This window comes from Mastomys coucha, unplaced genomic scaffold (genome assembly GCF_008632895.1).
Source record: "Mastomys coucha isolate ucsf_1 unplaced genomic scaffold, UCSF_Mcou_1 pScaffold14, whole genome shotgun sequence".
In the NCBI taxonomy this organism is placed as follows: Eukaryota; Metazoa; Chordata; class Mammalia; order Rodentia; family Muridae; genus Mastomys; species Mastomys coucha.
The window spans coordinates 20,047,654-20,074,939 of NW_022196896.1; positions in this window are offsets into that span (position 1 = coordinate 20,047,654).

The following is a 27,286-nucleotide window of genomic DNA, read 5'->3' on the forward strand; positions in this document are numbered from 1 at the left end:
AAAAAAAAAAAAAAGACAGTTGTAGTGGATCAGATGAGCATCAGGTCAGGCTACCAAAAAATAATCATGCTTTTTTATTGTTTAGTTTTCTTTCTTGTTAGTTGAATATTTACTTTCTTATTAATCTTATTAGTCCAAATGAGCAGCTCCTCAGAATTTGTCTATAAAATCCACTTTTGGTTGCAGATCAAAACCCAATCAAGACTGTTTCTGGTTGTAATACGACACACACAAAAAATAGAAGTAAAGAACAATTGAAGCTGTTGTGAAATAAAGGTCTAGGTTTTTGGCACCCATACTACGGCTCAAAACCTCCTATAGCCCCACTTCCAAATTTAGGTCCCACACCCTTATTTAGAACCACAGGTCATAGACACAAAAGTGGGGCTCATACATTCATTCAGGTAGTTACACAACATATAAAATAAGATATTTTATTAAATTAACTTTGTGTTTGAAAAATACAAAAAAAGAAAAGAAAGAAAATTAAGAGAAGAGAAGAGAAGAGAAGAGAAGAGAAGAGAAGAGAAGAGAAGAGAAGAGAAGAGAAGAGAAGAGAAGAGAAGAGAAGAGAAGAGAAGAGGAGAAGAGAATAAAAAAATGAGAAAGAATGACATTTTTGACTACTGGGAAGTGTGTTTGTTTCCTAACTTATGACACAACCATTTATTGAACATTTTCACCTTTCTAATTTTCTTCAAATGCAGAACAACCCTTGAATGGTCAATGTTGAGCAATTTTGCAGCTTCTGTATCTGTAAGATCACCTTTAGTGATTGCTCTCAATCTCTATCAATTTCCAATGACTGCCCACTAATTTGCTCATTGTCAAGGCTGCTGTCACCTTTACAAAACTTCAGCCAGTACTGCACTGAATATTAGTCTCTATGTGTACTTACTGGGTAGAAGCAAAAGATAGGCAGTCCTATGAGTTCGCTTTTACAAGGAAACCTGTGCAGCTCCTGAGCAATCTTCCTTCCTGACTTAAACATTTCCCAACAGCCCTCCTCCCAATTTTTGTATTGACAGCAGATTGCAGTATGTGCATTGTAAAAGTTCACAAACAGTAAGACTATAGAAAATATGCTGACTAGTGACGTAGCATCATATGTTAGATATGAGGCCCAGATCACCAAATTGACTCCAGATTTGTTTAATCAAGTCACCAAAACTATTCTCTTATCTTTATTGAGTCTTTCTACTAACAAAGAGTGGAAGAAATAAAATTTCCTTATCTATTGGTGAAAATGACATAAAGAGTGAGATTTGCAATACAAAGGTTGGCACATGTAAAACATATTTAACAACAGAAATTGTACTAGCTTAAATTATGATGAATTTATCAGAATGCATGTAATGTGTCCTATGTTGGGGAAGGGTCAGTAGAAAAGTCTGAATAAGTGTGTGATATGTCTCCTTCAACTCTACTCCCCTAAGAAACATAGTAGACCACAGAAAGAAACAACACAGAAAGCAGGACTATTGCTTTTGTAGGAAAGCTAAAACTCCCCATTAACATTATTTTATCTAGTAAATTATGGCTGCCTTGGGATGAAAAGAATTCTATTATCTTTACCAGTTCTTACATAATTTATCCTTGGGGACAAATGTATATGCTGAATTTTTTAGAATACATGAAATGTCTCAATATTTATGAAAAATGAAAGAAATAATTAAATCCCCAAGCCCAAAGCTTTCAGATAAATACTATGTGTGGCAGGATTTTCCTTGCCCAATTAATTTATATATTAGTGCAGCAGGAGGCCTGTGATTGGTCGGGAAAAAGGGAGGCAGAGCTAAGAGTTACAGAGACAGGGAACAATACAGGAGAAGTGCAGTAGGAACAAAAATGGAGGATGAACAGGATGATTCAGATTCTGCATGGTTCAAAATAGCCACAGGTAAATATAATATCACATAGGGATAGAATAATTAGGGTAACGTGTTTCATCTAGGTGGGCAGCTTGTACCATTATCAGTTGCCCTGAATTTATTGTGTGGACATCTGGTGTACTGAGAATTTATTGGTATATAAAACTGACTGATTAATTTTAAGCTTCTAGAGTTTTGATTTTACCAGGTTACTGGGAATAGTGATAGCTAAGCGTGATGTGGGTGCTCATTGCATGGGGGCTGGTGCTGCAATGACCCACCAAGGTAACTCAGGAGCTCATAGCCAGAGAATCTGCAGAAATGGCAACACCCTGCTCTAGTCATGTGGCCCATGGATGCCCATTTTGCAGGAACTTGCCATTTCATTTTAATATTTCCTGCAACAATATTTTCCATATTTCTTTTGACTCCCTCTATCTGGAATTTTGCTTACATTTCTCCAAATTTTGGTTTACCTTTTAACCAGTGATTCTTAGTTTCTGTGTCATGACCCTGCATGTCAGATGTTTACATTGTGCAGATATTCTGCATGTCATATATTTACATCAAGATTCATAGCAATAGTAAAATTACAGTCATGAAGAAGTAATGAAATCATGTTGTGGTTGGGAGTCATCACAACATGTAATTGTATTAACATGTTGTAGCATTAGATAGGTTGAGAACCAAAATTTTAACTTTATTCTATTTTTTTGTTTTGTTTTGTTTTCTCATTTATCACAAGAAACACAAAACTTTATCACTTTAGAGAAGGAAATACTTCACATTTTCTCCTACTGGTGAATTCTACAAGTACATATTAAAATTTGCAGTACACATGCCTGGAAAGTGTATGGACTGCCACATCTACCTAATTTTGATACTATAGGATTTATCTAAGTAGAGAAGGATGACTAGAAGTTCTTGAAGTCAGTAAAAGTCCTAATGAGAGAAAGGAAGCACACACTGACTGACACATTGTCACACGGACGACAAGGGGCTGAAATATATTGAAATTTTGCCAGACAGAAACAAGTCAGCACACTAATTCCTCAGTTTCTGTATTGTCATAGAAAACGCCATTGTGCTGTTTCATAAAGTGACACAAAATGACAATTCTTCATCTAATGTGTGTTCTGTCTATATATTAAAATACTAGTTTCCACATTTTTCTTTTCTTTTATTGTGCTATTTTCCTTAAGGATACATTCAAACTTGACAGTTCAACTGTATAGAATAAGAAAATAAATAAATAAATAAATAAATAAATGAATAAATAAACCAACACTGTTAAATAACAAAAAGAAATTGTGATTTTACCTTCTTACCTCCCTACTTAATTAACACTTTTTAGATTGTTACTACATCTATTCCTTAATGCTCATTTTACTTATTACACTTTCTCTCATATTTTGCAAGTTGTTGCTAAATAAAGCTAATAGAGGGAAGATGCTTACAACCAATTTATTCATGGTTAAATTAAATCATTAAATCTATTGTAGTGGAATCTAATGAAATGTTTTGTTATCAATATCTTTAATTTCTAGATAAAATTGAGTGTAAATCAATACAGAACTGTAGATAATTGCTAGCTCTTCTTAAAATAACAAACTCATTCATAAAGACAACCTCCCTAAATAGTTAGCAATTAAATCGCTGAAACTATCTAATTACTTAACATGAAGAAAAACATATTTATCTCTGCTGCTTTGGGCAGGGATATGGTAGCACCCAAACAGTAGCTTGAACTGGAATTAATTCAGGTATCCCCGTGAAATATCTAAGCAATAATCTGATTAGAGAGGAACAATAGCTACATAGAAAAATGATCTCAGTGTGCTGATGCTTGACAACAATCTGATAAGCAGTCAGCTCTGACAAGCTCAGAATGTGAAGTGTACCAGGAACGTACTTATTCAAAGACAAAGGGTGACTTTCAATGTCTTGAATTAAAAGGACTTTGATATGTCTAAAATTACACATATACTTGTAAAGTCATTGTCTATGGATGATGAGACTTTTGTGATCTAGTCAAGAGGATTTCTGAGAATATGAAGATTTCAAAATAACAAAATGAAGTATGCTTCATTGTTTTCAAAGATTTCATGTATATTATAGAAGTAACTTGATGGTATTGAAATTTTTCCTTAGATATTGAAATATATTTTATAAAATACAGAAAATAGCTAAAGAAAAGCTTAACTATTTGTTTTATTACATTGAACAATGAGTGATAGTAAACATCTGTAATGGGAAGTTCTTCCTAGATTGCATGATTTTATCCCTGTTTTCTCCAGTAGAAACTCATTTCTAATTGTAGCACTGGCTGGAATAATTAGCTCTCTACTACTGTTGTTTGGTGAGATGTAAACTAAATATATCTTTTAATTTTATTTTGTTTTTTATTAGATGTTTTCTTTATTTACAATATCTTCTTCCCCATGTTCCCCTCCAAAAATAAAATAAAATAAAAGTAACAAACTAAAACAAACCCTCGTTCCCTCCCCACTCCCTCTGCTCACCACCCCAACCCCACCTGCTTACTGGCCCTGGCATTCCCCTACACTGGGGCATTGAACCTTCACAGGGCTAAGGACCTCTCCTCCCATTGATGACCAACTTGGCCATCCGCTGCTATACATATGCTGCTGAAGCCATTAGTCCCACCAGTGTGTACTCTTTGGTTGGTGTTTTAGTCCCTGGGAGCTCAGAGGGTACTAGTTAGTTCATATTGTTGTTCGTCCTAAGGAGCTGCAAACCCTTCAGCTCTTTGGGTCCTTTCTCTAGCTCCTTCATTGGGGACCCTGTACTCAGTCCAATGGATGACTGTGAGCCTCTATTTCTGTATTAATCGAGTACTGTTAGAGCCTCTCAGGAGACAGCTATATCAGGCTCCTGTCAGCCAGCACTTGCTGGCATCCACAATAGTGTCTAGATTTGATGACTGAATATGAAAAGGATTCCCAGGTAGAACAGTCTCTGGATTGTCCTTCCTTTAATCTTTGTTGCATAGTTAGTCTCTACAACTCCTTCCATGGGTATTTTGTTCCCCCTTTTAAGAAGGAATGAAGTATCCACACTTTGGTCTTCCTTCTTCTTGAGTTTATTATGGTTTGTGGATTGTACTTTGTGAACTCTGATCTTCTGGGCTAATATCCACTTATCAGAGAGTGCATACCATGTGTGTTCTTTTGTAATTGGGTTACCTCACTCAGGATGATATTCTCCCGGTCCATCCATTTCCCCCAGAATTTCATAAATTCATTGTTTTTAATAGCTGAGTAGTACTCCATTGTGTAGATGTACCATATTTTCTGTATCCATTCCTCTGTTGAGGGACATCTATACATTTCTATCGTGCGCTCTCTCTTTCTCTGTCTCTCTCTTCACATGTGTATCTATATGCATGTGTGTGGACATACATGTATGTATACACATACCTCTTTATGCATTTATTTATTAAATATGCTATTTATACTTGAGAAAATCTTTAATCTTTCCTGAATATTAACAAGCAGAAAGAAACCCAAAGAAGAAATTTTTGTAAAAGTAAAAGCAATGACAAGAAGAAATAACTTGACTGGAATTATATTAAACCTAAGTTTAATATATTCAATGGAAAGAAAAAAGGCAATGTTCTAAAATAGGATCTATGTGCTTCCCAAGACTCAGCTAAAGCAGCCTTATGATACTTACACACTTCCGTATATATACATAAGTACTTTGTGAAAGGCATCTTTATTGACCTTTTCCAACAAATATCCTTATGCCTAAAGCTCATTTTACTTTTGGAAAACTAATATTTACTAAAAATATAACAATCTGATGATAACAGTAAAATATATGAAATAAATTATTGAAAATTTTTTTAAACAACTGAATTTCTTCATTGCTTCCTTCTGTAAAATTGACCACTTTTCATTTATTATCTAAGTCTTAAGAAATCCATACTCCAGTGAGCATTGTAAAATGTTACACATATTTAAAGATATATCTTTATATTATATTTATATATATTATATATTATATATATCTGAAATATCAATATCTATGAGAACCAGAAATACATATTGCACAGATACATATCCTTGAATAATAGCTGGGATGATGGCACAGAACCTGGTGCTTAACACTTGGGTTGCTTTCTTCATGGGTCAGTTTAAAGATAATCCTCAAATAAAGAACATTCATAATGCAAAACATCTTTAAAAGAACCTAAAAGAAGATAATTTCCAAAAGAGATTAAAACCAAAATGCCTACAATAATAATAGAGCAATAAAATTTTAATATAGTCATAGAAAATAAATTGCAAAACTAAAATCCAGACACTTGCACATATTTAACTGATTTATGCAACAATATTTTATGAAGACTGCATATTTGGAAAATGCCTTAACCAGTTCATGTTTGCTCGCTTGAGGACGACAGACACAGTGGTGGAAGTCATAGACCTTGCATCCATGCAGTAAGGTCTGATTCTCATTTCATTACTGAGTGATTCATGAAACCCTGGGCACATGATTATCTCTACCATTGTCCACCTCAATACAAATTCTGATAAAAAGATGTGATGTAATATCTACAAGTTCAAGCAAGAGCATCTCTGTAATTGTTACTTTAAATGATGAATTAAAAGAATATATGCATATTCTCTTCTCCACAGAGATAAATACTTAATAAATAATGGATATAAGAGTAGCTTTAATTTTCTAAAGTATTGTGGAGAATAGAAATATAGATAAGTAGGGAAGAAAATTGTTATAAGATAATAACCTAAATTTCTGAGAAGTTGAGGGAAATGGAGTTGGAGGGGCTTAGATAGGTTGTCAAAAATTTCAGATAACCTTCACTTAACTTAAGGTTTTTGGAGTGAAAAAATGTCTGTATACGTTCTTTCAAAATAAAATTTCTAGGGAATCTAGGAATACAGAAGGCATCAATATACAACAGGCACATAGTCAAAATCATGATAAGTGAAAAAAACCCACAAAACATTCTCACTAAAATAAGTAATAAGATAACTATGATCTCTCTCTCTCCTCCTATTCATTGTAGTTCTTGAAGTCTTACAAAGCAATGTGACAAGTAAGAGAGATGAAAGGAACAATACATAAGGAAAGGAGAAGTCAAATTATCCTTATTTCAGATAATGCAATTTTGTATAAAAGGCCTTAAAGACTCTGCCAGAAAACTGATACCATTGACAAATGCACTCATCAAGGAAGCAGGCTACAAAATGAACACACAAAATTCAGTAGCCCACTTATATACAATAACAAACTTACTGAGAAAGAAATCACGGAAACAATCCTACTGGAAGAAAAATGTAGATCTTGGGTTAAATCTAAGTAAGGAAAGGGCAAATATTGCAATGAACACTTCAAGACACCGAAGACTGAAACTGAAGATGACACGAGAAGATGGAAAGACCATCTTGTACCACCTTATTTTTGAACCTGGTTCTCTTGCTGAAACTGGAGCCCACTCTTTTGTCTAGGTTAAATACATAATGAGCTCCTAGGAACCTCCTGTCTCTGCCTTTGAAGCAGGAGCATTATAGGTTCTCCTTGCCATTCCTGGCTTTTAAGTAAGTCATAGAGGTCAGAACTCAAGCCCTCAGGCTAACTTTAACTAGGCTTTTGTTGACCTCTGATAACTACTTCTGACAGTATTAATTGGAAGCTCAAAAGAGCTAGTGCATGAGGAAGTTCTCATGATTCTGAAGAGCCATAGGAGAGAATGATGGTATTTTGTGCCATTTTATATAATGCTCTTTATATATAATAAGTAGTCAGTGTTTAGATAATCTTTCAATAAATTAGAAAAAATAAATTGAAAAATTCCATTAAATAAAAAATATTTTAGAAATTAAAGGAAAAGGTATCATTTTAAAATTATTTTGGAAAACCTATAAAAGACAGCATGTACTATTCTATTTTGTTCTGTAAAAAATATGCTCTTGAGGGTACTAGAACCTTCAGAGACAGGCTCCTGCTAGAGAGGGAAATAGCCTTTGAGGCAAGTGCCTTGCAGTTTTCAAATGACTTGCAGTTCTAAAAGGCTGAAACTGCAGAATGAAGATATTGGAACCACCGTTCCTCCAGTTCTCTAGCAGGTTTTGCAAATATCTTAATATTACAAGTGAATTGCAGTATCAGACAAACATAATTATTATAGCACTGAGATGACTAACAGCAGCAACGTACATTTAAAATCAGCTTACTCATTAGATGTTAACTATAGAGACATTGAAAAGGTGATCTCTGTATAAATAAGCCCATGGATTCAATAATAGTAGTAGTAGTAGTAGTAGTAGTAGTAGTAGTAGTAGTAGTAGTAGTAGTAAATGTATATATAATGTACAAATATTAAGTAATATTTTTAAAAATAGAATAAAATCTTAAAAATACAGCAAGAATTTTAAGATAGTAGCTTTAAGATTAAAATTTGATGCTAACATTGTAAAAGACAATCTTTAGCTGATTTGAAGCATTTTTTTAAACCAGAAACACATATTGTGAGGTCAACATCATCTGGGATTTTATAGAAATAAAGTACTGGATTATAAACTTCAGAATAAACACTTAAATTCCAAGACTGAAATCTTTCTGTGTCTATAGGTGCTACCGATTTTTTCCTGTACTTTTTTAATGTCATTTTTTCATTTATTTACACTTCAAATGTTATTCTCTTTCCCAGTTTTCCCTTCACAACCCCCATCTCTTCTCTTCTCCCCCTGCTTCTATGAAGGTGCTTGCCCACCTGCCTACCCACTCCTGTCTCAGTGCTCTAGCATTCCCTTATGCTGGGGCATGGAGCCTACACAGGACCAAGGGTCCTCCCATTAGTCCTCTGCTACATTTCCATCTGGAGCCATGGTCCCTCCAACTGTACTCTTTGCTTGATAGTTCTCAGGAGCTTGATTGGCTGCAAGCATCCTCATCTGTATTGGTCAGGCTCTGGCAGAGCCTCTCAGCCGATAGCTATACCAGGCTCCTGTCAGCAAGTACTATTTATCAGCAATAGTGTTTAGGTTTGGTGTTTGTAAATGGGACGGATTCCTAAGTGAGAGTCTCTGAATGACCTTTCCTTCAGACTCTGCTCTACTCTTTGTCCCTGCATCTCCTTTTGACAGGAGGAATTCTGGATTGTTATTTTTGAAATGGGTGGGGAGCCCCATCCCTCTACAAGGAGCCATGCCTATCCACTTGATATGGTCTTGCCTTTGTTGACTATGTTGGCTAATGTTCTCCCTATTGAGTTCTGGGAACCTCTTGGATGAACTGTAAGCAACTGAAATTAAATTTAATATATTTATAATGAGGTCCCATAGTGAGTAGTAATGTGCACATCTCTTTAATAAATTTTCACGAGTGACAGCATAAAACAAAAAAAGAGTAGGTAGTAGAATAACAATAACTGAATGGAAAATGTGTATCTTTCTGAAGACAAGAGACTGCTAACGGGTTGTTAGTGTTCTCAAAGTCATTTACAAAATTTTGAAAATGATTCTTGTATTAGAGTTAGTGATGAAGTGTTACTGATATAATCATGAACAAGAAAAATGAATGAGCACAGGAAGCTTTATTTCATGTGACCTTGGCACAGTGGGCCCATGTGAGACATAAAATAATGGTCATTTTAGTTGTGGTAGGGTGGTATATAGTTCTCAATGAAATTGCACTTGTCATAGTCTGCCTGCCTGTGACATCTTTTTCAAGACTCATTCAAACTAATGAATATTTATAAATTTTAAAACATCTATCATTATCATCCAAACAACACAATAAGTATAACAGAAAGGACATGAGCAAAAATGAAAATTAGGATCTGGAATAATAAAAGTGAAAACTTGCAGTTTGAAATTAAATTGCTTCAAAATCATTTTATGTATTGGTATGTTCATGTTTTATATGGTCAAGATTGCACATTAGCGAAAACACTGACTCAGTGTCTTTCTTCCATGTATATATATATCTGCCATCTTCACTTGAGATACTTTCATACTCCCACAATCACTTCCTTAGATGACATGTCATGTATGTGAGATAAAATATGTGATTTTTGTTTTTCTCACTTTGCCTTATTTTGCTTAATGCAGCACATTCATCAGTTGTTGGCCATCTAGGCAGGATTCATATCTTGACTGTTTTAATTAATTAATATGAATACATAAATATTTAATGTTTTCCTGACTTAGATTTTTTACATTTATAACCAGAAGTAGCAAAGCTGGATCATATGGGAATTATATTTTTCATTTCTTGAGAAATCTTCATTACTGATTTCTGTGTTGGATCTACAAGTTTACATTCCAAAAGAGTAGCATGTAGAATTTTTTTTCCCCTGCATCCCCAACCAAAAAATTTCTTTTTTCAGCTTTATTGACTAGGATAACCTGGAATAGAACTTATACTTTATTTACATTTATGTAATAGCTTAGTAGTAATATTTATAATTATAAATTAATTTATTTTTTGACAATATACATTCATACATGTATATAATACATTTTGGTCACATGTCTCTTTAACCCCTTCTATTCTTCCTCTGTCATATAGACAGCCTCTTTCCCCTTCTGCAAAATACCCATCCTACTTTCATATGGTATTTTTCCGTTTTTCTTAATTTGTTTTTATTTTTGACGTACTACGGTTAAGCAAGGCCAGTAATATGATCAAGAATATGGAACTATGCACTGGAGTATGAGAAATTTGTCAAGGCTATGTTTCTGAAGCCAATGATATTCTAACTTTTCCAGCAACTCTCACATTCCATTAGCTTTCCTGCAAGGAGCAGGATGCCATGTGATTTTGCCTCAAATATGACTGAATGCTTAGCAACATATTCTCTTCAATACCAGACAAGAACTGTCATAATGAGAGTTGTCTTGAAATGTCTATTTCTCCATTGCTTTTAAAGTATGATTTTGCTTGGTGGTTGAGACCCTGGGAGCTCTGGGCGTACTAGTTAGTTCATATTGTTGTTCGTCCTAAGGGGCTGCAAACCCCTCAGCTCCATAGGTCCTTTCTCTAACTCCTTCATTGGGGACCGTGTACTCAGTTCAATGGATGGTTGTGAGCCTCTACATCTGTGGGTCTGATTGTTCTGGCAGCATGTGTATAGTAGAGGATTGCATATTCAATCATCAATGGGAGGAGAGGCCCTTGGCCCTGTGAAGGTTCTGTGCCCCAGTGTAGGGGAATGCCAGGGCCAATAAGTGGGAGAGGGTGGGGTGGCAGGCATGGGGAGGGGGGAGGCAACAGGGGTTTGTTCTTCTTGTATTTGTTTGTTTGTTGGAGGGAAAACTAGGAAAGGAGAAATTTACATGTAAATAAAGAAAATATCTAAAAAAAAAAAAAAAAAAAAAAAAAAAAGCATGACTTTGCCAGGAATGTTAAACTCTTTGGTAGTTATATGCTTTGGGGCTTAAAGTAAATAAAGGCGTGCTTCAGAATCTCACTAGACAGTTTGGATTTTATATTGATTTGTTTGTTTCCTTTTATAAAATGAGGTAAGATTTTTCCCAAAAGGTTTTAATATAGTTTGGCTCTATAATCTTAATTCCTCTATCCAACGTTCAATCCCTGGTATTAATTTTCTATTTAATCTTTCTATGGCTGATTCTTTCCACTGTTTCTTATTAGACTGAGTTTTTCAACAGCAAATTTTTTTTCTTCAAAACCTCTATTGCCTTCCTTGGTGCATTTCACATTATTTTGAACTTTCTCTCTCTTTTTTTTTTCTGACTTTCTTGTCCACATTACATATTGACTCACTTACTTTTTTCAGTGATTATATTCTTTTTGAAACCATAAATCTCATTTTCATGAGAAGAATTTTGATTTTTTTCCCTAATGTTTCAACTGTTCCACTATATTTAGATTCACTTATTGAGAAATTATGTCCATTTGGAGATAATAGGTTTTTCTTGCTTTTTCACATTTCTTGTACTATGATTTGTACATGTGTTCTTACTGAAATATCCTATGGCTGGATTTTGGGCTCATTACACATTACTGTTTACAAAAGAGTGGAAGAAAAAAACATTATGATAATGTAAGATGTACACATAAAGTTGATTGCCACCAACCATTGTAACATCAAGAACTATGGAACAATAAGGGACAAAAATCATACTAAGTGATTACTTATGGTAAATATAAAATTATTAAGGTAAGAAAATAAAAAAAGAAAAAGAAAAGAGAAAATGAAAATAATGAGCTATAGTTAAAGGAAATGGTAAGAAGAATGAAAAACAGAATGCTGTCAAGTGGCAAGAAAAGAGTTCAGCAGAGAAAATTTCATGAGAACTTGGATGTTTAAGGAGAGAAAAGAATGTTATGAACAATATCTTTTCAGAAAATATAATTCAATGAGGCCTGAAAATGTGGCTTGGTAGTTAAGGGTATTTGTTGCTCATGCAAAAAAATCTAAGTTCGGTTTTCTACACATAGGTCAGCTCAAAAGCCATTAGAGTCCCTCTTCTTGCATCCTTGCCACCCATGCCAATCACATGCATGTACACACAAAATACATACACAGAAATTAAAAGTAACTTAGAATATAATAAAATAAAATTAATATTGAAAGTACTGTGAAAGTAAAATGTGTGGGAACGAAACAAAGTGATTAAGACTTGGAATGGCTTTGATCTAGGCCCTTGAATGGTGCAATCTACCAGGTATAAGAGGTATCCAGTTGAAGTTGGAGTCTCTTGTTTTATTTATGGTTGAGGCTAGTGATGAACTCAGATAGGGGGAGAGTCACATGGACACAAACATAGCATTCCTCTTAAGAGCCTTCTTTTATTGTTAGCCTGGAGCCTCTGGAGTCTGCAGTTCACTTTAAGAGTTATGGATCAACCGTGCTCTGGAGACTTTTTACTTCATATTTGCTGGAATATATTCTAACCTTCAGATGTATATCCTAATATGGTGTGGTATTGTAGGAAACAAAAGCTCCAAGTTTTTTACAAATGAATTATTATCAGTGCTTCCAAAACCTGCTCAATATGAAACATGGCCTGAAGGAAGTGGTGTAGAAGACAAGTATCAGTTTATGATAGTAGTAAAGTGTTTAGCAGATAAGAAAATTCAGCCAGTTCTACCACTGAGGTCAGCTTCCATAATAAACATAATCTTTGCCTCTGAAGCAGGTACAGTGCTGCAGATATCAATAGTAACAAAGTGGATACCCTTGTGCTGATGGTCGCATAGGACTACTCTCATCTTCAAATCCTCCAAATGGACTTTGGACTTCCAAAAATTCTGGACTTGTTCTGATTGTGATTTACAGTGTCTTTTCTCCAGGACCATCTTGTTAACATTCAGGATGTGGTCCAGTGACTTCTGTCTTTACTAGGTAAAAGGTAGAGTTTTCTTTATACTTCTTTTTTTGTATCACATTTTTGTTTATTTTCATTTATCCTATGACCTCTTTTGTGATTTATAATATTTTTATTCATATATTTTTCTCTTTGGAATAGAATATAATATTTGTTCGGTTGATCTTCTCATTTACTATTTACATTCAAATCTACCATATAATCTGCCTCCATATAATCAATTATTTGAAAAAACAGAAAGAGTACTTTTTTATTAATCTTATAAAATTATTTCTTTGCTTACATATCTCTCCTTATACATATATTATAAACATACATGTATTTACTTTATGCCTCCATGTCTAATAAAGACCTAATACCTTAGCATTGCCTACAAGTCACTGCTATGTATTTCTCCACTCTCCTCTCTCACTGCTGTTGTGTACATAATGGCTCTTTGAGTAATCACAGTGTTGAATAAAAACTTCCAACCTTAGTGCCTTGGCATTCACATTTTTCTGTAATTAGAATATCCTTTTCTGGGTCTTTTTTATCCTTTCTTCTTAAATGAATCTTGAAACTAAATATCAAAGTTTCCTGAAGCTTCACCTAACTACTCCATCAGAAGTAGTTCCAGTCTCGCACTTGTTTGTTCCCTTTCTGTAACAAATTTACATTATTTACCTATTTTCATATATTATGTATAATTTGACTATTGAATTGCTAGTGTGTTCCAAGTAATATTACACTCAGCCATGCTTCTAAGAGAATCATGAGGGAGGTACTGAAGACATAGGTTTCATTTCAGTTGACATCTAAAAAAATACATAATGTCAAGTGAATATATACAGGAAAAAGCATTCCAGGATGTGAAGTGAGGACAAAATATATAGTCATATGATAAAAGATCAGTGCATCTAATTTTCTGTATTAAAAGATGAAAAACAAGAAATGAAGCCTAACCTATAGACAACAAGTCATAAATAAGGCCATCAATTATATTAGAAAATATTTATACTTAAGTCTAACTAAAAAGGAAAGCTATCACATGGATAGAAATAAAGAATAGAAATGGCCCAGTAAATTATTTTAAGAGTATTTAAATTGATCTATTTGACATATAATATAGGTATAAAATAGAAACACAGACACTATGATTTTCCATAGTTCAAAAAACCTAAGATGGTAATTCTGTAAAGGAAATATATTTCACAAAAAAAGCAATGTTCAAAACCAATACAATATTACATGAGACAATAGGTCTCAAATGTAGTGGAAGAATGATTGTGCTAAGCAGAATAAGATGATAGCAGTATTATCCTCATGAAAACGTGGTAGGTTTCTATGTTTGTCTTTTGTAGGGTTCACCAGACAACAGCATACTAACATTTGGTGTACTGAAGAATAAAAAGTGAAAAATAAATCCATACTTTCTTCTGTCTGCCCTTCAAATGCATTCTGCTACATTTTATTTTCATCAATTTATTTTCACAAGATGCAACAGAACAGAAAAGAAGAGTTAGTGTAGTTCTGCAGTAAATCTGTTATATAGGAACAAAGAACCATTTATGTACAAATTGAAAAGTTATTTCAATGGGCCAAGACACCCATTAACTTACTCATTGTCACTACAGTTGCCTGGTAATAATGTGTTACATGCATTAATTCAGTACTTAGGGAATTAGTGAAAATAATATGATCATGTGCACTTACATTTTTTTTTTTGTCCACATTCATTTGTCCAGAGTAGTGGCCAATGAGTAAATGATTCCTTTTTTACATATCAGCCATACTGGATAATAAGAGGAAACAGTGTGTAGATGAGTCTAAGAAATATGAAATATGATAAAAATATTTCATTACATGCATATCTATGGTTGTCAGGTGGTGTGTATCAAGGCTATATTTAGAATCTTACATGCTTTAAAACTGTTTCTTCAGAACTAAAATGATACAAATTTTACTAGAATTTTTAAACATACCAAAACAGTGGGATAAAAGTCTCAACTGTCAAAAATTATAATTAAAACTTTCTTTTGTCTAAAGGGAATTCAACAAACCACCACTCTAGGTGATATCTTAAAGACTTAATTTTAGTTCCTAATATTTAATATTTCCTATAGAATGATACATTCAATTATAAGCCATTTGATACATACTAATAGGTAGTGTCTCACACTCTAAATAACTGAATTCAGACAAATGCAATATGAGGAGAGTTTATGAATTGAGTCCTAAACAACTATTTTTTCTATGACTTTGAAAGTGGTAAATAGTATCCCAAACTATATTCATAATTGAGTCAAATCTTTGCCTAAACTCCTGTTCTCCCTAAACTATGTCCAAGTCATCTAGGTTACAGCATGATATGTGGACTGCCAGTATCCTCTCAAAACCTATGATACATACCATACTTACATTAGTTCTTTTAATATTTAAATCACATTGTGTAACATTTCAAAACTTGCTTTTGGCATCTAAAAGTTTACATATTAGATTTAAATGTTTACAACTTAGACACTCCATCATTCACACAATTGTATTGTATAAGGAAAACACATTATTTGAGCACATTAAACTCGGACTAAACTAAAACCTGAAAGTGTATTGAAAGTTACAACTTCCATTTCCTTGCTTGCTCACTGACTTTACTATGGAGACAGAAACTGACATTTATAGGCACCTTATACTCTATAAATTATTTATCATTTGCAAATGTCAAAGCTGTAGTAAGCTATGCATTATTATGATTATCATTAATTATTGGCATAGTTATTTATAGCTGTCCAATGACAGCTTTTGGATTCAATTTTGGTTTCTTATAAATAAAAGTTTATGGAACCTAAGGGAAAGGTAACAGAATACTAAACACCTATGTAGGCACAGATTTCTCAAGACCTACTTTAATTATGGTTCTTTAATGCTTCAACCTCCCTTCTAACCATTCATCCACCAGAAGTAGGAAAGGAAAGGTTAATAGGAAACAAGAGTTGTTGACTTATTTAGAAATAGTTCTTTGAAGCAATTCCAGTCTTTATTGTAAAAAGTCTAGTCCACTAGCAAAACATTAAACATTAATCGGAAGAGCAGCAGTCTAGTTTATTTGGCAAACACTAAACATTTATCAGTAACAGCAGCTTGATCCAGAAGAAATCTTGATGTTCTACCAATCAGCATGAGTCAGTGGAAGTGTAAGAGGCATCCAGAATGCTACCAGGAGTTCTGTGGTGGATTCTCTCTATGAATTCACAACAAGTGAAGATCAGCAAAGAAAGCAAGACAAATCAATGTCAACAAAGACCAGTGTCAATGAAACCCAATGATGATGAGCAAAGAGATGAAAGACAAAGCAAGAGAAGGACACTGTCCATTGTCTGTTGGGTTATATTTATATTCTTTTCAAATATCAGGTACCTCTCAAGCATCCACACCAGCAAAACATCAAATGCCCTTTTGCTAGGCAACTTCCAGAAAAAAACACCATGTCTGTTCTCAGCAAAACATCCTCTAATAGTACAATTCCCAGAAAAAATCATATGACACAGCTAAATCTCCACCAAAACTAGAAATTCCTACTTCACATCTACTTATATATTTATTCTGTCCATTATCTTCCACAAGTATATAATTTGTTCATTTTTCCATTTGAGTATTTGTCTTCAGCAGTACTTGAGCTTAAACCCACAGGGCCCTTTACAACTCTAAAATTTCATACTATATGATGAATGAAGAAGAGAAAGACCAGGAGTAATAAGTAAAGGCAGGGCATGACTGACTCAGGAAGAATAGTACACAAATCCTGAAATGAAAGTCATCCAGGATGGACCTCTGCTGAAAACATCTCAAGATACCAAATGACTCAGCAAACAAAAACTTCCTAAGTTTAGCCATGTCCAGTGACATTTTCCTAAATGGAAAAATCTGAACTGAGCCACAGGATGTATTTTGGTATAGTTGAACATTTATTTTATCTTTATCCTGGAACATTTATCTTTGTCTTTTTAAATGCACTGAATTTATAGTCTTAGAAATGAGCTAGAGATTAATGCATGTTTTAATATAAAACAGCATAAAATATAACTACTACAGTGTGGTAGTTAATATTAATTGTTACTTTGACAAGATGCAAAATTAGTAGACAAACTTCTATATACAGTCACAAACAATTTCACTGGACTTGTTGAGATGGAAAGTCAACCATATGTGTTTAACTGAATATAAAGAACAATAGAGATGCCAAAGTGGACTGGGAAAACCCAGTAAGACACCAACCATACAAAAAGGAGTACAAGCAACTAAGAAATGGAAAAACAAATGAGAAATGATGTTCCCAGAAGAACATCACATTTTTTAAATTATTCACTTTACCTTGAGCTCACTGCCCCTCCCTCACCATCACTTCCTCCCACAATCCTTTCCCAACTACCCCTTTTCTCTCCTCTGAGCAGGTGGAGGCTCCCTAGATATCCCCTGACCCTGGCATGTTAAAGCTGTGAGACTGAGCACATGCTCTCCCACTGAGGCCAGACAAGGCAACCCAGCTAGAAGAACACATCCCACAGACAAGAAACAGCTCTTGGAATAGCCCAGCAACAGTTGTTCAGGATCTACATGAAGATCAAGCTGCACATTTGGTATATATGTTCAGGGAGGCCTAGGTTCAGCCCATATATGTTCTTTGGTTGGTGTTTCAGTATCTGAGAGCACCAAGAGTCCAGGTTAGTTGACTCTGTGGGTTGTCTTGTAGGTTTCCTATCCCCTCTAGGGTCCACAATCCTTCCTCCTGTTCTTCCATAAGAGTGCCCAAGCTTCATCCTCTATTTGACTATGATGTCTGCAACTGTCTGAGTCAGCAGCTAGGTAGAGTCTCTCAGAGTACAGCCATGTTAAACTCCTGTCTGCAAGCATAAGAGAATGTCAATAACAGTGTCAGGGAATGGTGCTTGACCTTCAGATGGATCTCAAGTTGAGCCTGTTATTGGTTGGCCATTCCCAAAGGCTCTGCTCCATGCCACGTCACAGCATTTGTTGTAGACAGGATGAATATGGGGTCAAAAGTTTTGTGGATGAATTGGTGTCCCTATTGTTCCATTGAAATTCCTAGCTGGCTACAGAAGGTAGCCTCTTCAGGTTACATATCCCCAATGTTGTGCATCACAGCTAAGGACAGCCTCATTGATTCTTGGGTGCCTCCTTTATCCCAAATATCCATCTCTTCCTAGAGATACCCCTTACTCCTGCCCAAGCCCAATCAGTTGCAGATTTCCATTCATTATCATGGCCATCTGGTCATATCTTCTATCCTTCCCCACACCTGATCCTAAAAATCCCATTCCCCTCCCAGTCTCTTCTTCTACCCAGTTACTCCTCTCCATCTGCCTCTTATGAATATTTTATTTCCCCTTCTAAGTGAGATCCAAGCATCCTTGCTTGTGCCTTCCTTCCTGTTTAGCTTCTTAGAGTCTGTGGAATGTAGCATGTGTATCCCATATTTTATGACTTATATTCACTTGTAAGTGAATATATACCACACATGTTCTTTTGGGATTTGGTTACCTCACACAGGATGATATGCTCAAGATCCATCTATTTGAGTGCAAAATTCATGATGTCTTTGTTTTTAATAGCTGAATCTTACTCCATTGTGTAAAGGTACCATATTTCCTTTATTCATTCTTTGTTTTTAGGACATTTAGGCTATTTCCAGTTTCTGTATACTATGAATAAATCCAGTATGAACAAAGTAGAGCAAGTGTCCTTGTGGTATAGAGGTACATATTTTGACTAAATGCTGGGTACTGAGGTAGTACTAGTCCAAATTTTCTGAGAACTCACCAAATTAATTTACAAAGTGGTTTTACAAGTTTTCACTCCCACTGCCAATGGAGGAGTGTTCCCCCTTGTGAGCTTGTGTTATCACTTGAGTTTTTGATCTTAGTCATTCTGATGGGAGTAAGATTGAAACTCAGAGTTGTTTTTATTTACATTTCCCTGATGACTAAGTACTTTGAACATGTCTTTATGTGCTTTTTGCCTTCAAACTTTCTCCATTGAGACTTCCCTGTTTAGCTCTGTACCCCAATTTCTAATTGGGTTATTTGGATTATTGGTGTAAGATTTTTGTAAATTTTGGATGTGTTCCTTCTGTCAGATAAAGGGTTGGTGATGATCCTTTCCCAATCTGTGGATTCTGGATTTGTCCTATTGATAGTGTCATTTGACTTATAGAAGTTTTGAAGTTCCATGAGGTCCCATTTATAAATTGTTAATCTTAGAGCCTGCACCATTGGTGTTCTATTCAGAAACTCATTTCCTGTACCAATGCAATCAAGGCTCTTTGCAAACTTCCCTTCTGTGAGATTTCTTGTATCAAGTTTTATTTTGAGGACCTTGATCCACTTGAACTATAGTGTTGTACAGTGTCATAAATACGGCTCTATTTTCATTCTTCGACATGTAGACATCCAGTTAGACCAGCACCATTTATTGAAGAAATTTTCCTCTTTTCTTTGTATGATTTGAGCTTCTTCATCAATAACTGAGTGTCTGTAGGTATGTGGGTTCATTTGGGGCCTTTGATTTGATTCCATTCACCAATGTGTCGGTTTCTGTACCCATACCATGCATTTTTGTGCTGACTGCTCTGTAGTACAGCTGAGGTCATGGTTAGAGATTCCTCCTGAATATCTTTTATTGTTCAGGATTGTTTTTGGGTATCCTAGATTTTTTGTTTTTCCATATGAATTTGAGATTTGCTCTTTCAATGTCTATAAAAATTTTTTGTAGGGGATTGCATTGAATTTCTAGATTGCTTTTGTTAAGATGGCATTTTTGCAATATGAATGAGCATGGGAGATCTTTCCCTAAGGGGACCTCCATTCTTCCCCCAACTTCTCCTTCAACCTTTATCTGACCTGCTGATCCTGAATCTTGCAGGTAAGCTGTCCTTCTGCCACCAATATTCCTTGCTTGTTGAATTGTCTAGAATAAGCCAAGCTACCCTAAGCAGCTGTTATGCCAGGGATCCTCCATTCCTGTCCTCACCTCTCTGCTCACCCTCATCAGACCTGTGGATCCTGAACCATACATGTAAACTTCCCTTTCCCAACTCATCTTCTGTGCTTACTGATTCCTTTGTAGTATATCAGTTAGTGGTTATCTAGTATCAAGTTCTCATTCCTGAAAACAAACATACAAGTAACATAATATAAACTGGATAGATTGTATTTACAAATATATTATATATATATTATATATATATACAAATATATATATATTATATATATATACATATATATATGTGTGTGTATAAATAGATAGATACATACATGTATATAAATACTCAAATATATGAATATATATATATATGTATTTATAGATGAATACAGCAACAATTACTGTAAAATGAGGCAAGTATGGAAGAGTATAGGAAAGGGTTAAAGATGAGGGAAAAAGGAATAAATTATGTAGTTATATTATAATCTCAAAAGTAAAGTAAATAATTTTTTAAAAAGTGAACAGTGACCAGAGTACCAACATTAACCTCTGTTTGAGGATGTAAGATAAACATTTTCTGCAGCCATTACTTCTAATTCAGCAGAGCCCATGTCCTAGCAGTGTGAGCTACACAAAGCATCCTCTTTTAAGTTATTTTTGTTGGCTCTTTTGTCATAAAAACAGAAATAACTAATATAATGGATTGAGAAAATCAAATTAATACAGATGTGAAATTTTTAAAAACATAAAATAAATTATTAGTAAAATATATTATTCTATTAAAACTAATAAGTTAGATAAAATTGGAAAAAGTTATTTATAAAGCACACAAAAATGACAGAATATTAGTTGCAAACTATATGTAGTCTGTACTTCTTAAGGCCTACTTCTTCATTTCAGTCCATTTGTCTATGAACTCATCCATGAATCAAACCACTGATGCTAGGAGTAGCCTTGTGTTTTAGTGACCTTCCACAGTGCCCTAGTTGGAGCCAAGCTTTCAACATATAGGTCTTCAAGGAACATTCCTGATTCAATCTACTCTATTGGAATATATATCATATCTGTATCCTCTATGTCCCTAAAAGAAACTGGAGAGGTGGCTCAGTGCTACTAAGTGTGGCTAAGAGCATGAAGACCTGAGTTCAAATCCCAGAATGCAAATAATATCCAGGTCTGGTTAAGTGTTCATGTAACTCTAGTACTATGAGTTAGGATACAAGAGGACCATTGCAGCTTTCTGGTTTCCAATCCAGCTTCAGTGTCTCAGGGAGTCTTCAGAGAGAAACTGACTCAGGGCAACATGTCTGAGAGAGAAAAAGCTTACTTTCTCCTCTGGTGTTTGTGAATGCACAGAAACATGCATCCTATACACACACACACACACACACACACACACACACACACACACACATACACACATACAAAGGGGGTGGTTACACACCACCCCACAGAATAATTCTTTAAAAAATAAAGAAAAGAGAGATGGCCAATTTTTAAATATAGATAAAAACTAAAGAACCACTCTTAAAATGGATAAAAAACCAAACTTTATAAGGTTTAAATCATAAGATGATATAACTACAAATTGGCTCAAATGCCACCAATGAGAACTATGAAAATTAAAAGTTGTAAGCAAGGCTATGAAATAACTCAGCTTTCCTGACCTGGTGGCAAGAATGTACAATAATACATCACTTTGGGAATGGCAGAACCACAGGAAGTTGAATATACAAATAACACTGTTAAAAAATGACTAATGGGAGTTGTGAAAGATCCATAAGAAAAGGTTAAAACCAGCATTTATAATTTTCCAATAGGAGAAAACCTATAAGTCCATTAGATACAGAATCATCTATATAATAATAATTAGATATAGATATAGATATATCTAATTAGAAAATAATTAGATATAATGTATAAGATCATGCAACTAAATAATTCAAAGCACTAAAAATGAACAAACTGCCAATGTATACACTAGCTCAATGTGAAGTTAAGAAAACCAAAAAACTACCTATTTGAAGCTTGCTTTTATATTAGCTAGTCTATGTTGATAAAGGTCAAATTTGTGATAATATTTATGTGAAGATAATGACAAGAAGAGGTTAGAAAGGTTTTATGTTATTTTCATGTCTTATTTTATCAATGTACAAAGTTTATCAATATATTGAGTTAGAAGTTTGTTGAATTCTATAATTTATAGGCTTTTATTTATATTGTATTTCTGTAAAATTTGGTGAATATGCTTTAAATTTTCTTTCTTATGTCTTTAAGCAGTTCCTTGTATAGTTTCTCTTTGGATGTTCTCTCATTTCCATGAGATAATTCTTCAAGACATTATCCCATTGCTGTTGGGACTTAATGCAAAAACTTGCAATTAAATTCATCACTAGTTAAACAAAGCCAACAAAATACAGTAACTGAACACAGGCAAATTTGTCAAGACCTTACTCTGGCCAAATATACATTAACAATTGTACACTAAATTATACAGACTATATTTTTGAAATATTTGCTAATTTTCAAAAGTTACTAAGAAACCACTAAAGGATTTAGCAAAGTCGTGGTTAAAATTACAATGAAAATAAAATAGTCTATTTCTCAATACGAGTTCTCCCCAACTATAAAACAGATTTGACTATGTTCCATGCTTAGAGAATTCTGAAAACCCAAATTTAATTTGATCTAATACCAACTTCCAAAACAGTCATTACAATCTGAGCAGCTTTGAAGAACTTGAAAGGTTAGAGTGAAGCTTGTGAAAACTAGGCACAGATTTTGGTGTGATAATTGAATGTGTATCTTTCTGAGGAAAACGTCAACACAAGAGTCCGTTTCTGAACTCATGCTGTAAGTATAATTATTGTATCAGTTATTTTAATTCAGGGTAAACAGAATGATCATGTATCCGAATTCTGATAGAATGCCATTTCATGGTTTATTGGTCTACATCATGCTGTCTTAATCATGCATTCCTTTAGCAATCATCAATGTAATGCTGCTTCCTCCTGTATTTCCATAAAGGCATGGGATCTTTAGGATCTATTATCATGTACAGACACATCTACACTTATAAGAAAAATGGGTAAATACAGTTGACACAGTGACATGATAAAACAGGTCTAAGATTCCATAAGAACCATTAAATATTTATTGTTATTACTATTTATTATTATTATTATTATTATTATTATTATTATTATTATTATTATTATTATTATTAGTGTGAGGGTGAGGGTGAGAGTATGGGTACTCCTGCATGCACTATACTATATCTGTCCTCTGAGAGGTTTCCACTGTTAGGACATTCAACACTGTTAAGAATCCAACAAAAACCCCAAGCTAAATGACCAAGTGCAGAGGGTCTAGAGCAGACCCATGCAAGGTCCATGATTACTGATTCAGTCTCTGTGAGCCCCTGTGAGACTAGCTTAGTTGATTCTGTAGGCTATGTTATCCTGGTGTCCTCAACCCCTCTTGTGCTACAAGCTCCTTTCTCCTCCTCTTCTATGTTGTCCTGAACTCTGCTTAATGTTTGGCTACATGTGCTCTATCAGATGCTGAAGGAACCCTGTCTGAGGATGACTGGGCTAGTCACTAATCTGTGAATATAACAGAATATTATTAGAAATCATTTCATGGATTTATTTGTTTGTTTGTTTGGTCAATTGTGTTTGCTTGTACCCCATATCTCTAAGACATCAGTCTTTATGAATCCTGTAATCCAGGTAAGCAGAGTCAATCATAGGTTTCCTCTATTTTTAACACACATATTTGAGAATGGCTTCTGTTATTATGGATTGAAATATTGTCCTTCCACGTGTTTTCATGTTCTTTGTGACACAATTTTAAAATATTATTTTAAAATGTGTTGATTCATTTAAATTAAATTTAGAATCATTGTATGAAGACCCGTAGGATATTTGAAAAGAAATGCACAGGAATCTATGTATTACATTGAGTGCTATTGTCATTTAAAAATATTAGATTTGGTGGGATGTGGGGAAAAAGATTTTTAATAATTTGTTTTGTGTTTCTTAATTGTATTGCATTTTCATCTTTATCCAGTCTCATTTCATCTTAAGCATCTCTCTGACCAGAGTTATAGCACTGAACTTTAACAAGATCAAACTACACAGATGTTTTACTGTCTTTAAAACATGTTAGATAAATTTCCATTGTATTGGAATTCAAATTAGGATGGAAATGATGCCCTTGATGTTATAAAACTGAAACCGGTAGAAACATATGGGATAGCAGAATAGTGAACAGAAAGAGTATCCCAATCAAGAAATTGAGGAAACATCATGTAAAAAACAAAGTAAATCTAGTAACTTTAAGAAATTTTATGCCCTCACTAGTAGAGAATAAAACAAAGAGTACAAAATAATTCTAATAAAATGCAAGCATTATACATTAACATATACAACTTGATTTGTGTTATAAGCATTCTGGGTATAAAGAGATTTGGAGGATACAGAGGGGGTTATGAATATGTTCAATTCCAGCCTTCTAACTGAAGGTCAAAAAGTAATACCCAAATATGAATACCAAAGAAGTCAGCACATCCAAATATAAAAATTAACCTACTAGAAATAGAACATATATGTACATTTCATTATATGGTATTCAAGGAAAATACTTGCTTACACAGATCACAGTTAGCTCTTACCTCAGGAATGATGTTCTGTGATTTCCCTTCCTGAATCATGGTCAGTGATTTCAGGCGCAGCTACTAAGAGTCAATGACTGTTCATGACTATTAACTCCTAAGTGATTTTGCCATATCTCAATGTGTTTAAATATGGTTCTACCATTGAGTAATTGCATAATTAGGCAAAGAACCTACATCATTTTCACTATACAATAATTTCTTGAGAATCTCATACAATCATTTAATGCATTTTGTTCAAATCCAATCTCATTCCTTTGCCTATCCATAGCCACTTTACCTTTCACCTCCCTGTGTTCTTATAAACCCCAAAAAGTCACTTTAAACTGCCAATATGTGTATGGGTTTCAGACCATATACTGGAGAATTGATAGCTTTTCAGGGCCCACATCCCTAAAGAAAACTGTCTCTCCCCACAGCCAGCAGACACATTCAGTCACAGCCCCTGAGTGCTTTACATGAACAATTGCGCCATCTTGTCCTGTAATTGCTGCTTTGCCACAGAAATCCACTAACTTTAGCCTTTAAGATCTTTCTGTTCTCCATGATTATCCCTACAACTTGAGTGGGTGATATGACAGGTCAAATTAGGGCTGAGCACTCCACAGTATTTATTTATCTGTAGTTTGACCAATTGTGAATCGCTATATTGATCATGATCTACTGCCAAAGAAGAAGTTTCTCTAGTGAGGGATAATAAATGAACTAACCTACAGATTTTACTGTAGATCACAGTACAGTAGATCAGAATTTGGGGAAGTTTATCACTACACATATTTAGCAGAATAATAGGATTAGGTTTTCCCTGGTTTCTGGGTTCATAACTTACGCAGTAAGAGTATGGAAAAGTATAACTAATGCTAAAGGCTCACATAACACACAACCTACTTATTTTATCATTTAACTTATGCTAATTAGGCAAATACCAATGCATTCTATAGCTTCTGTGGATTTTTTTGGCTTTTTTGGATGTTATAAAATACGGCCGCTGGTCTGTCTGGGCTGGGGTCCAGAGCAGACATTGGGCGCAAGCTCTGCAGCCAGTCCCACTACACCCAGAGAAAACTCCACTCCCAGGTGTTCTGACACACCCGGGATCAGAAGTAAGCAGGAACCAACATCTGTCCCAACAATGGGAGTAACTGGGACCAGTGGGACCAGGCACACAGGAACTCCACCAGCCCAGTGACTTGGGTTCCTTCTGGTCTGTCTGGGCTGGGGGCCAGAGCAGACCTTGGGAGCATGCTCCGCAGCCAGTCCCACAACACCCACAGGAAGCTCCACTCCCAGGTACTCTGACACACCTGGGATTAGAGGTGAGCAAGAACCAACATCTGTCCCAACACTGGGAGTAACTGGGTCCAGCAGGACCAGGCACACAGGAACTCCACCAGCCCAGTGACTTGGGCTCCTTCCGGTCTGTTTGGGTTAATGTTCTGAGCAGACCTTGGGCACAAGCTCTGCAGCCAGTCCCACAACACACAGAGAAAGCCACACTTCCAGATGATCTAACAAGCCCAGGATCCCAGGATCTCAGGATGCCAGAATCACAGGATCACAGAGACTGCTGGACTCTGAGGAGTTCTGACACAACCAGGATCACAGGAAGGTCAGGCTTCAGTCAGATTTAGCAAGGGCAGGTAGCACTAAAGTTAACCAGATGGCGGGGGGGATAGGGGGCAAGCATAAGAAAATAAACAACACAAACCAAGGTCACTTGCCATCATCAGAACATAATTCTCCCACCATAGCAAGTCCTGGACACACCATCACACCGGAAATGCAAGATTCAGATCTAAAATCATTTATCATGATGATGATACAGTACCTTAAGAAAGATATAAATAGCACCCTCAAAGAAATACAGAAGAACACATGTGAAGAGCTAGAAGCTCTTAAAGAGGAAACACAAAAATACAAAAATCCCTTAAAGAACTACAGGAAAACACAATCAAACAGGTGAAGGAAATGAGCAAAACCATCTAGAATCTAAAAATAGAAATAGAAACAATAAAGAAATCAGAAAGAGAGACAACACTGGAGATACAAAAGTTAGGAAAGAAATCAGGAGTCATAGATGCAAGCATCACCAACAGAATGTAAGAGATAGAAGAGAGAATCTCAGGGGCAGAAGACACCTTAGAAAACATTGACACAACAGTCAAAGAAAATGCAAAAAGCAAAAAGCTCCTAACCCAAAACATCCAGGAAATCCAGGACGCACTGAGAAGACCAAACCTAAGGATAATAGGTATAGAAGAGAGTGAAGACTCCCAATGTAATGGGCCAGTAAATATCTTCAACAAAATTATAGAAGAAAACTTCACTAACCTAAAGAAAGATATGTCAATGAACATACAAGAAGCCTACAGAACTCCAAAGAGACTGGACCAGAAAAGAAATTCCTCCCGTCACAT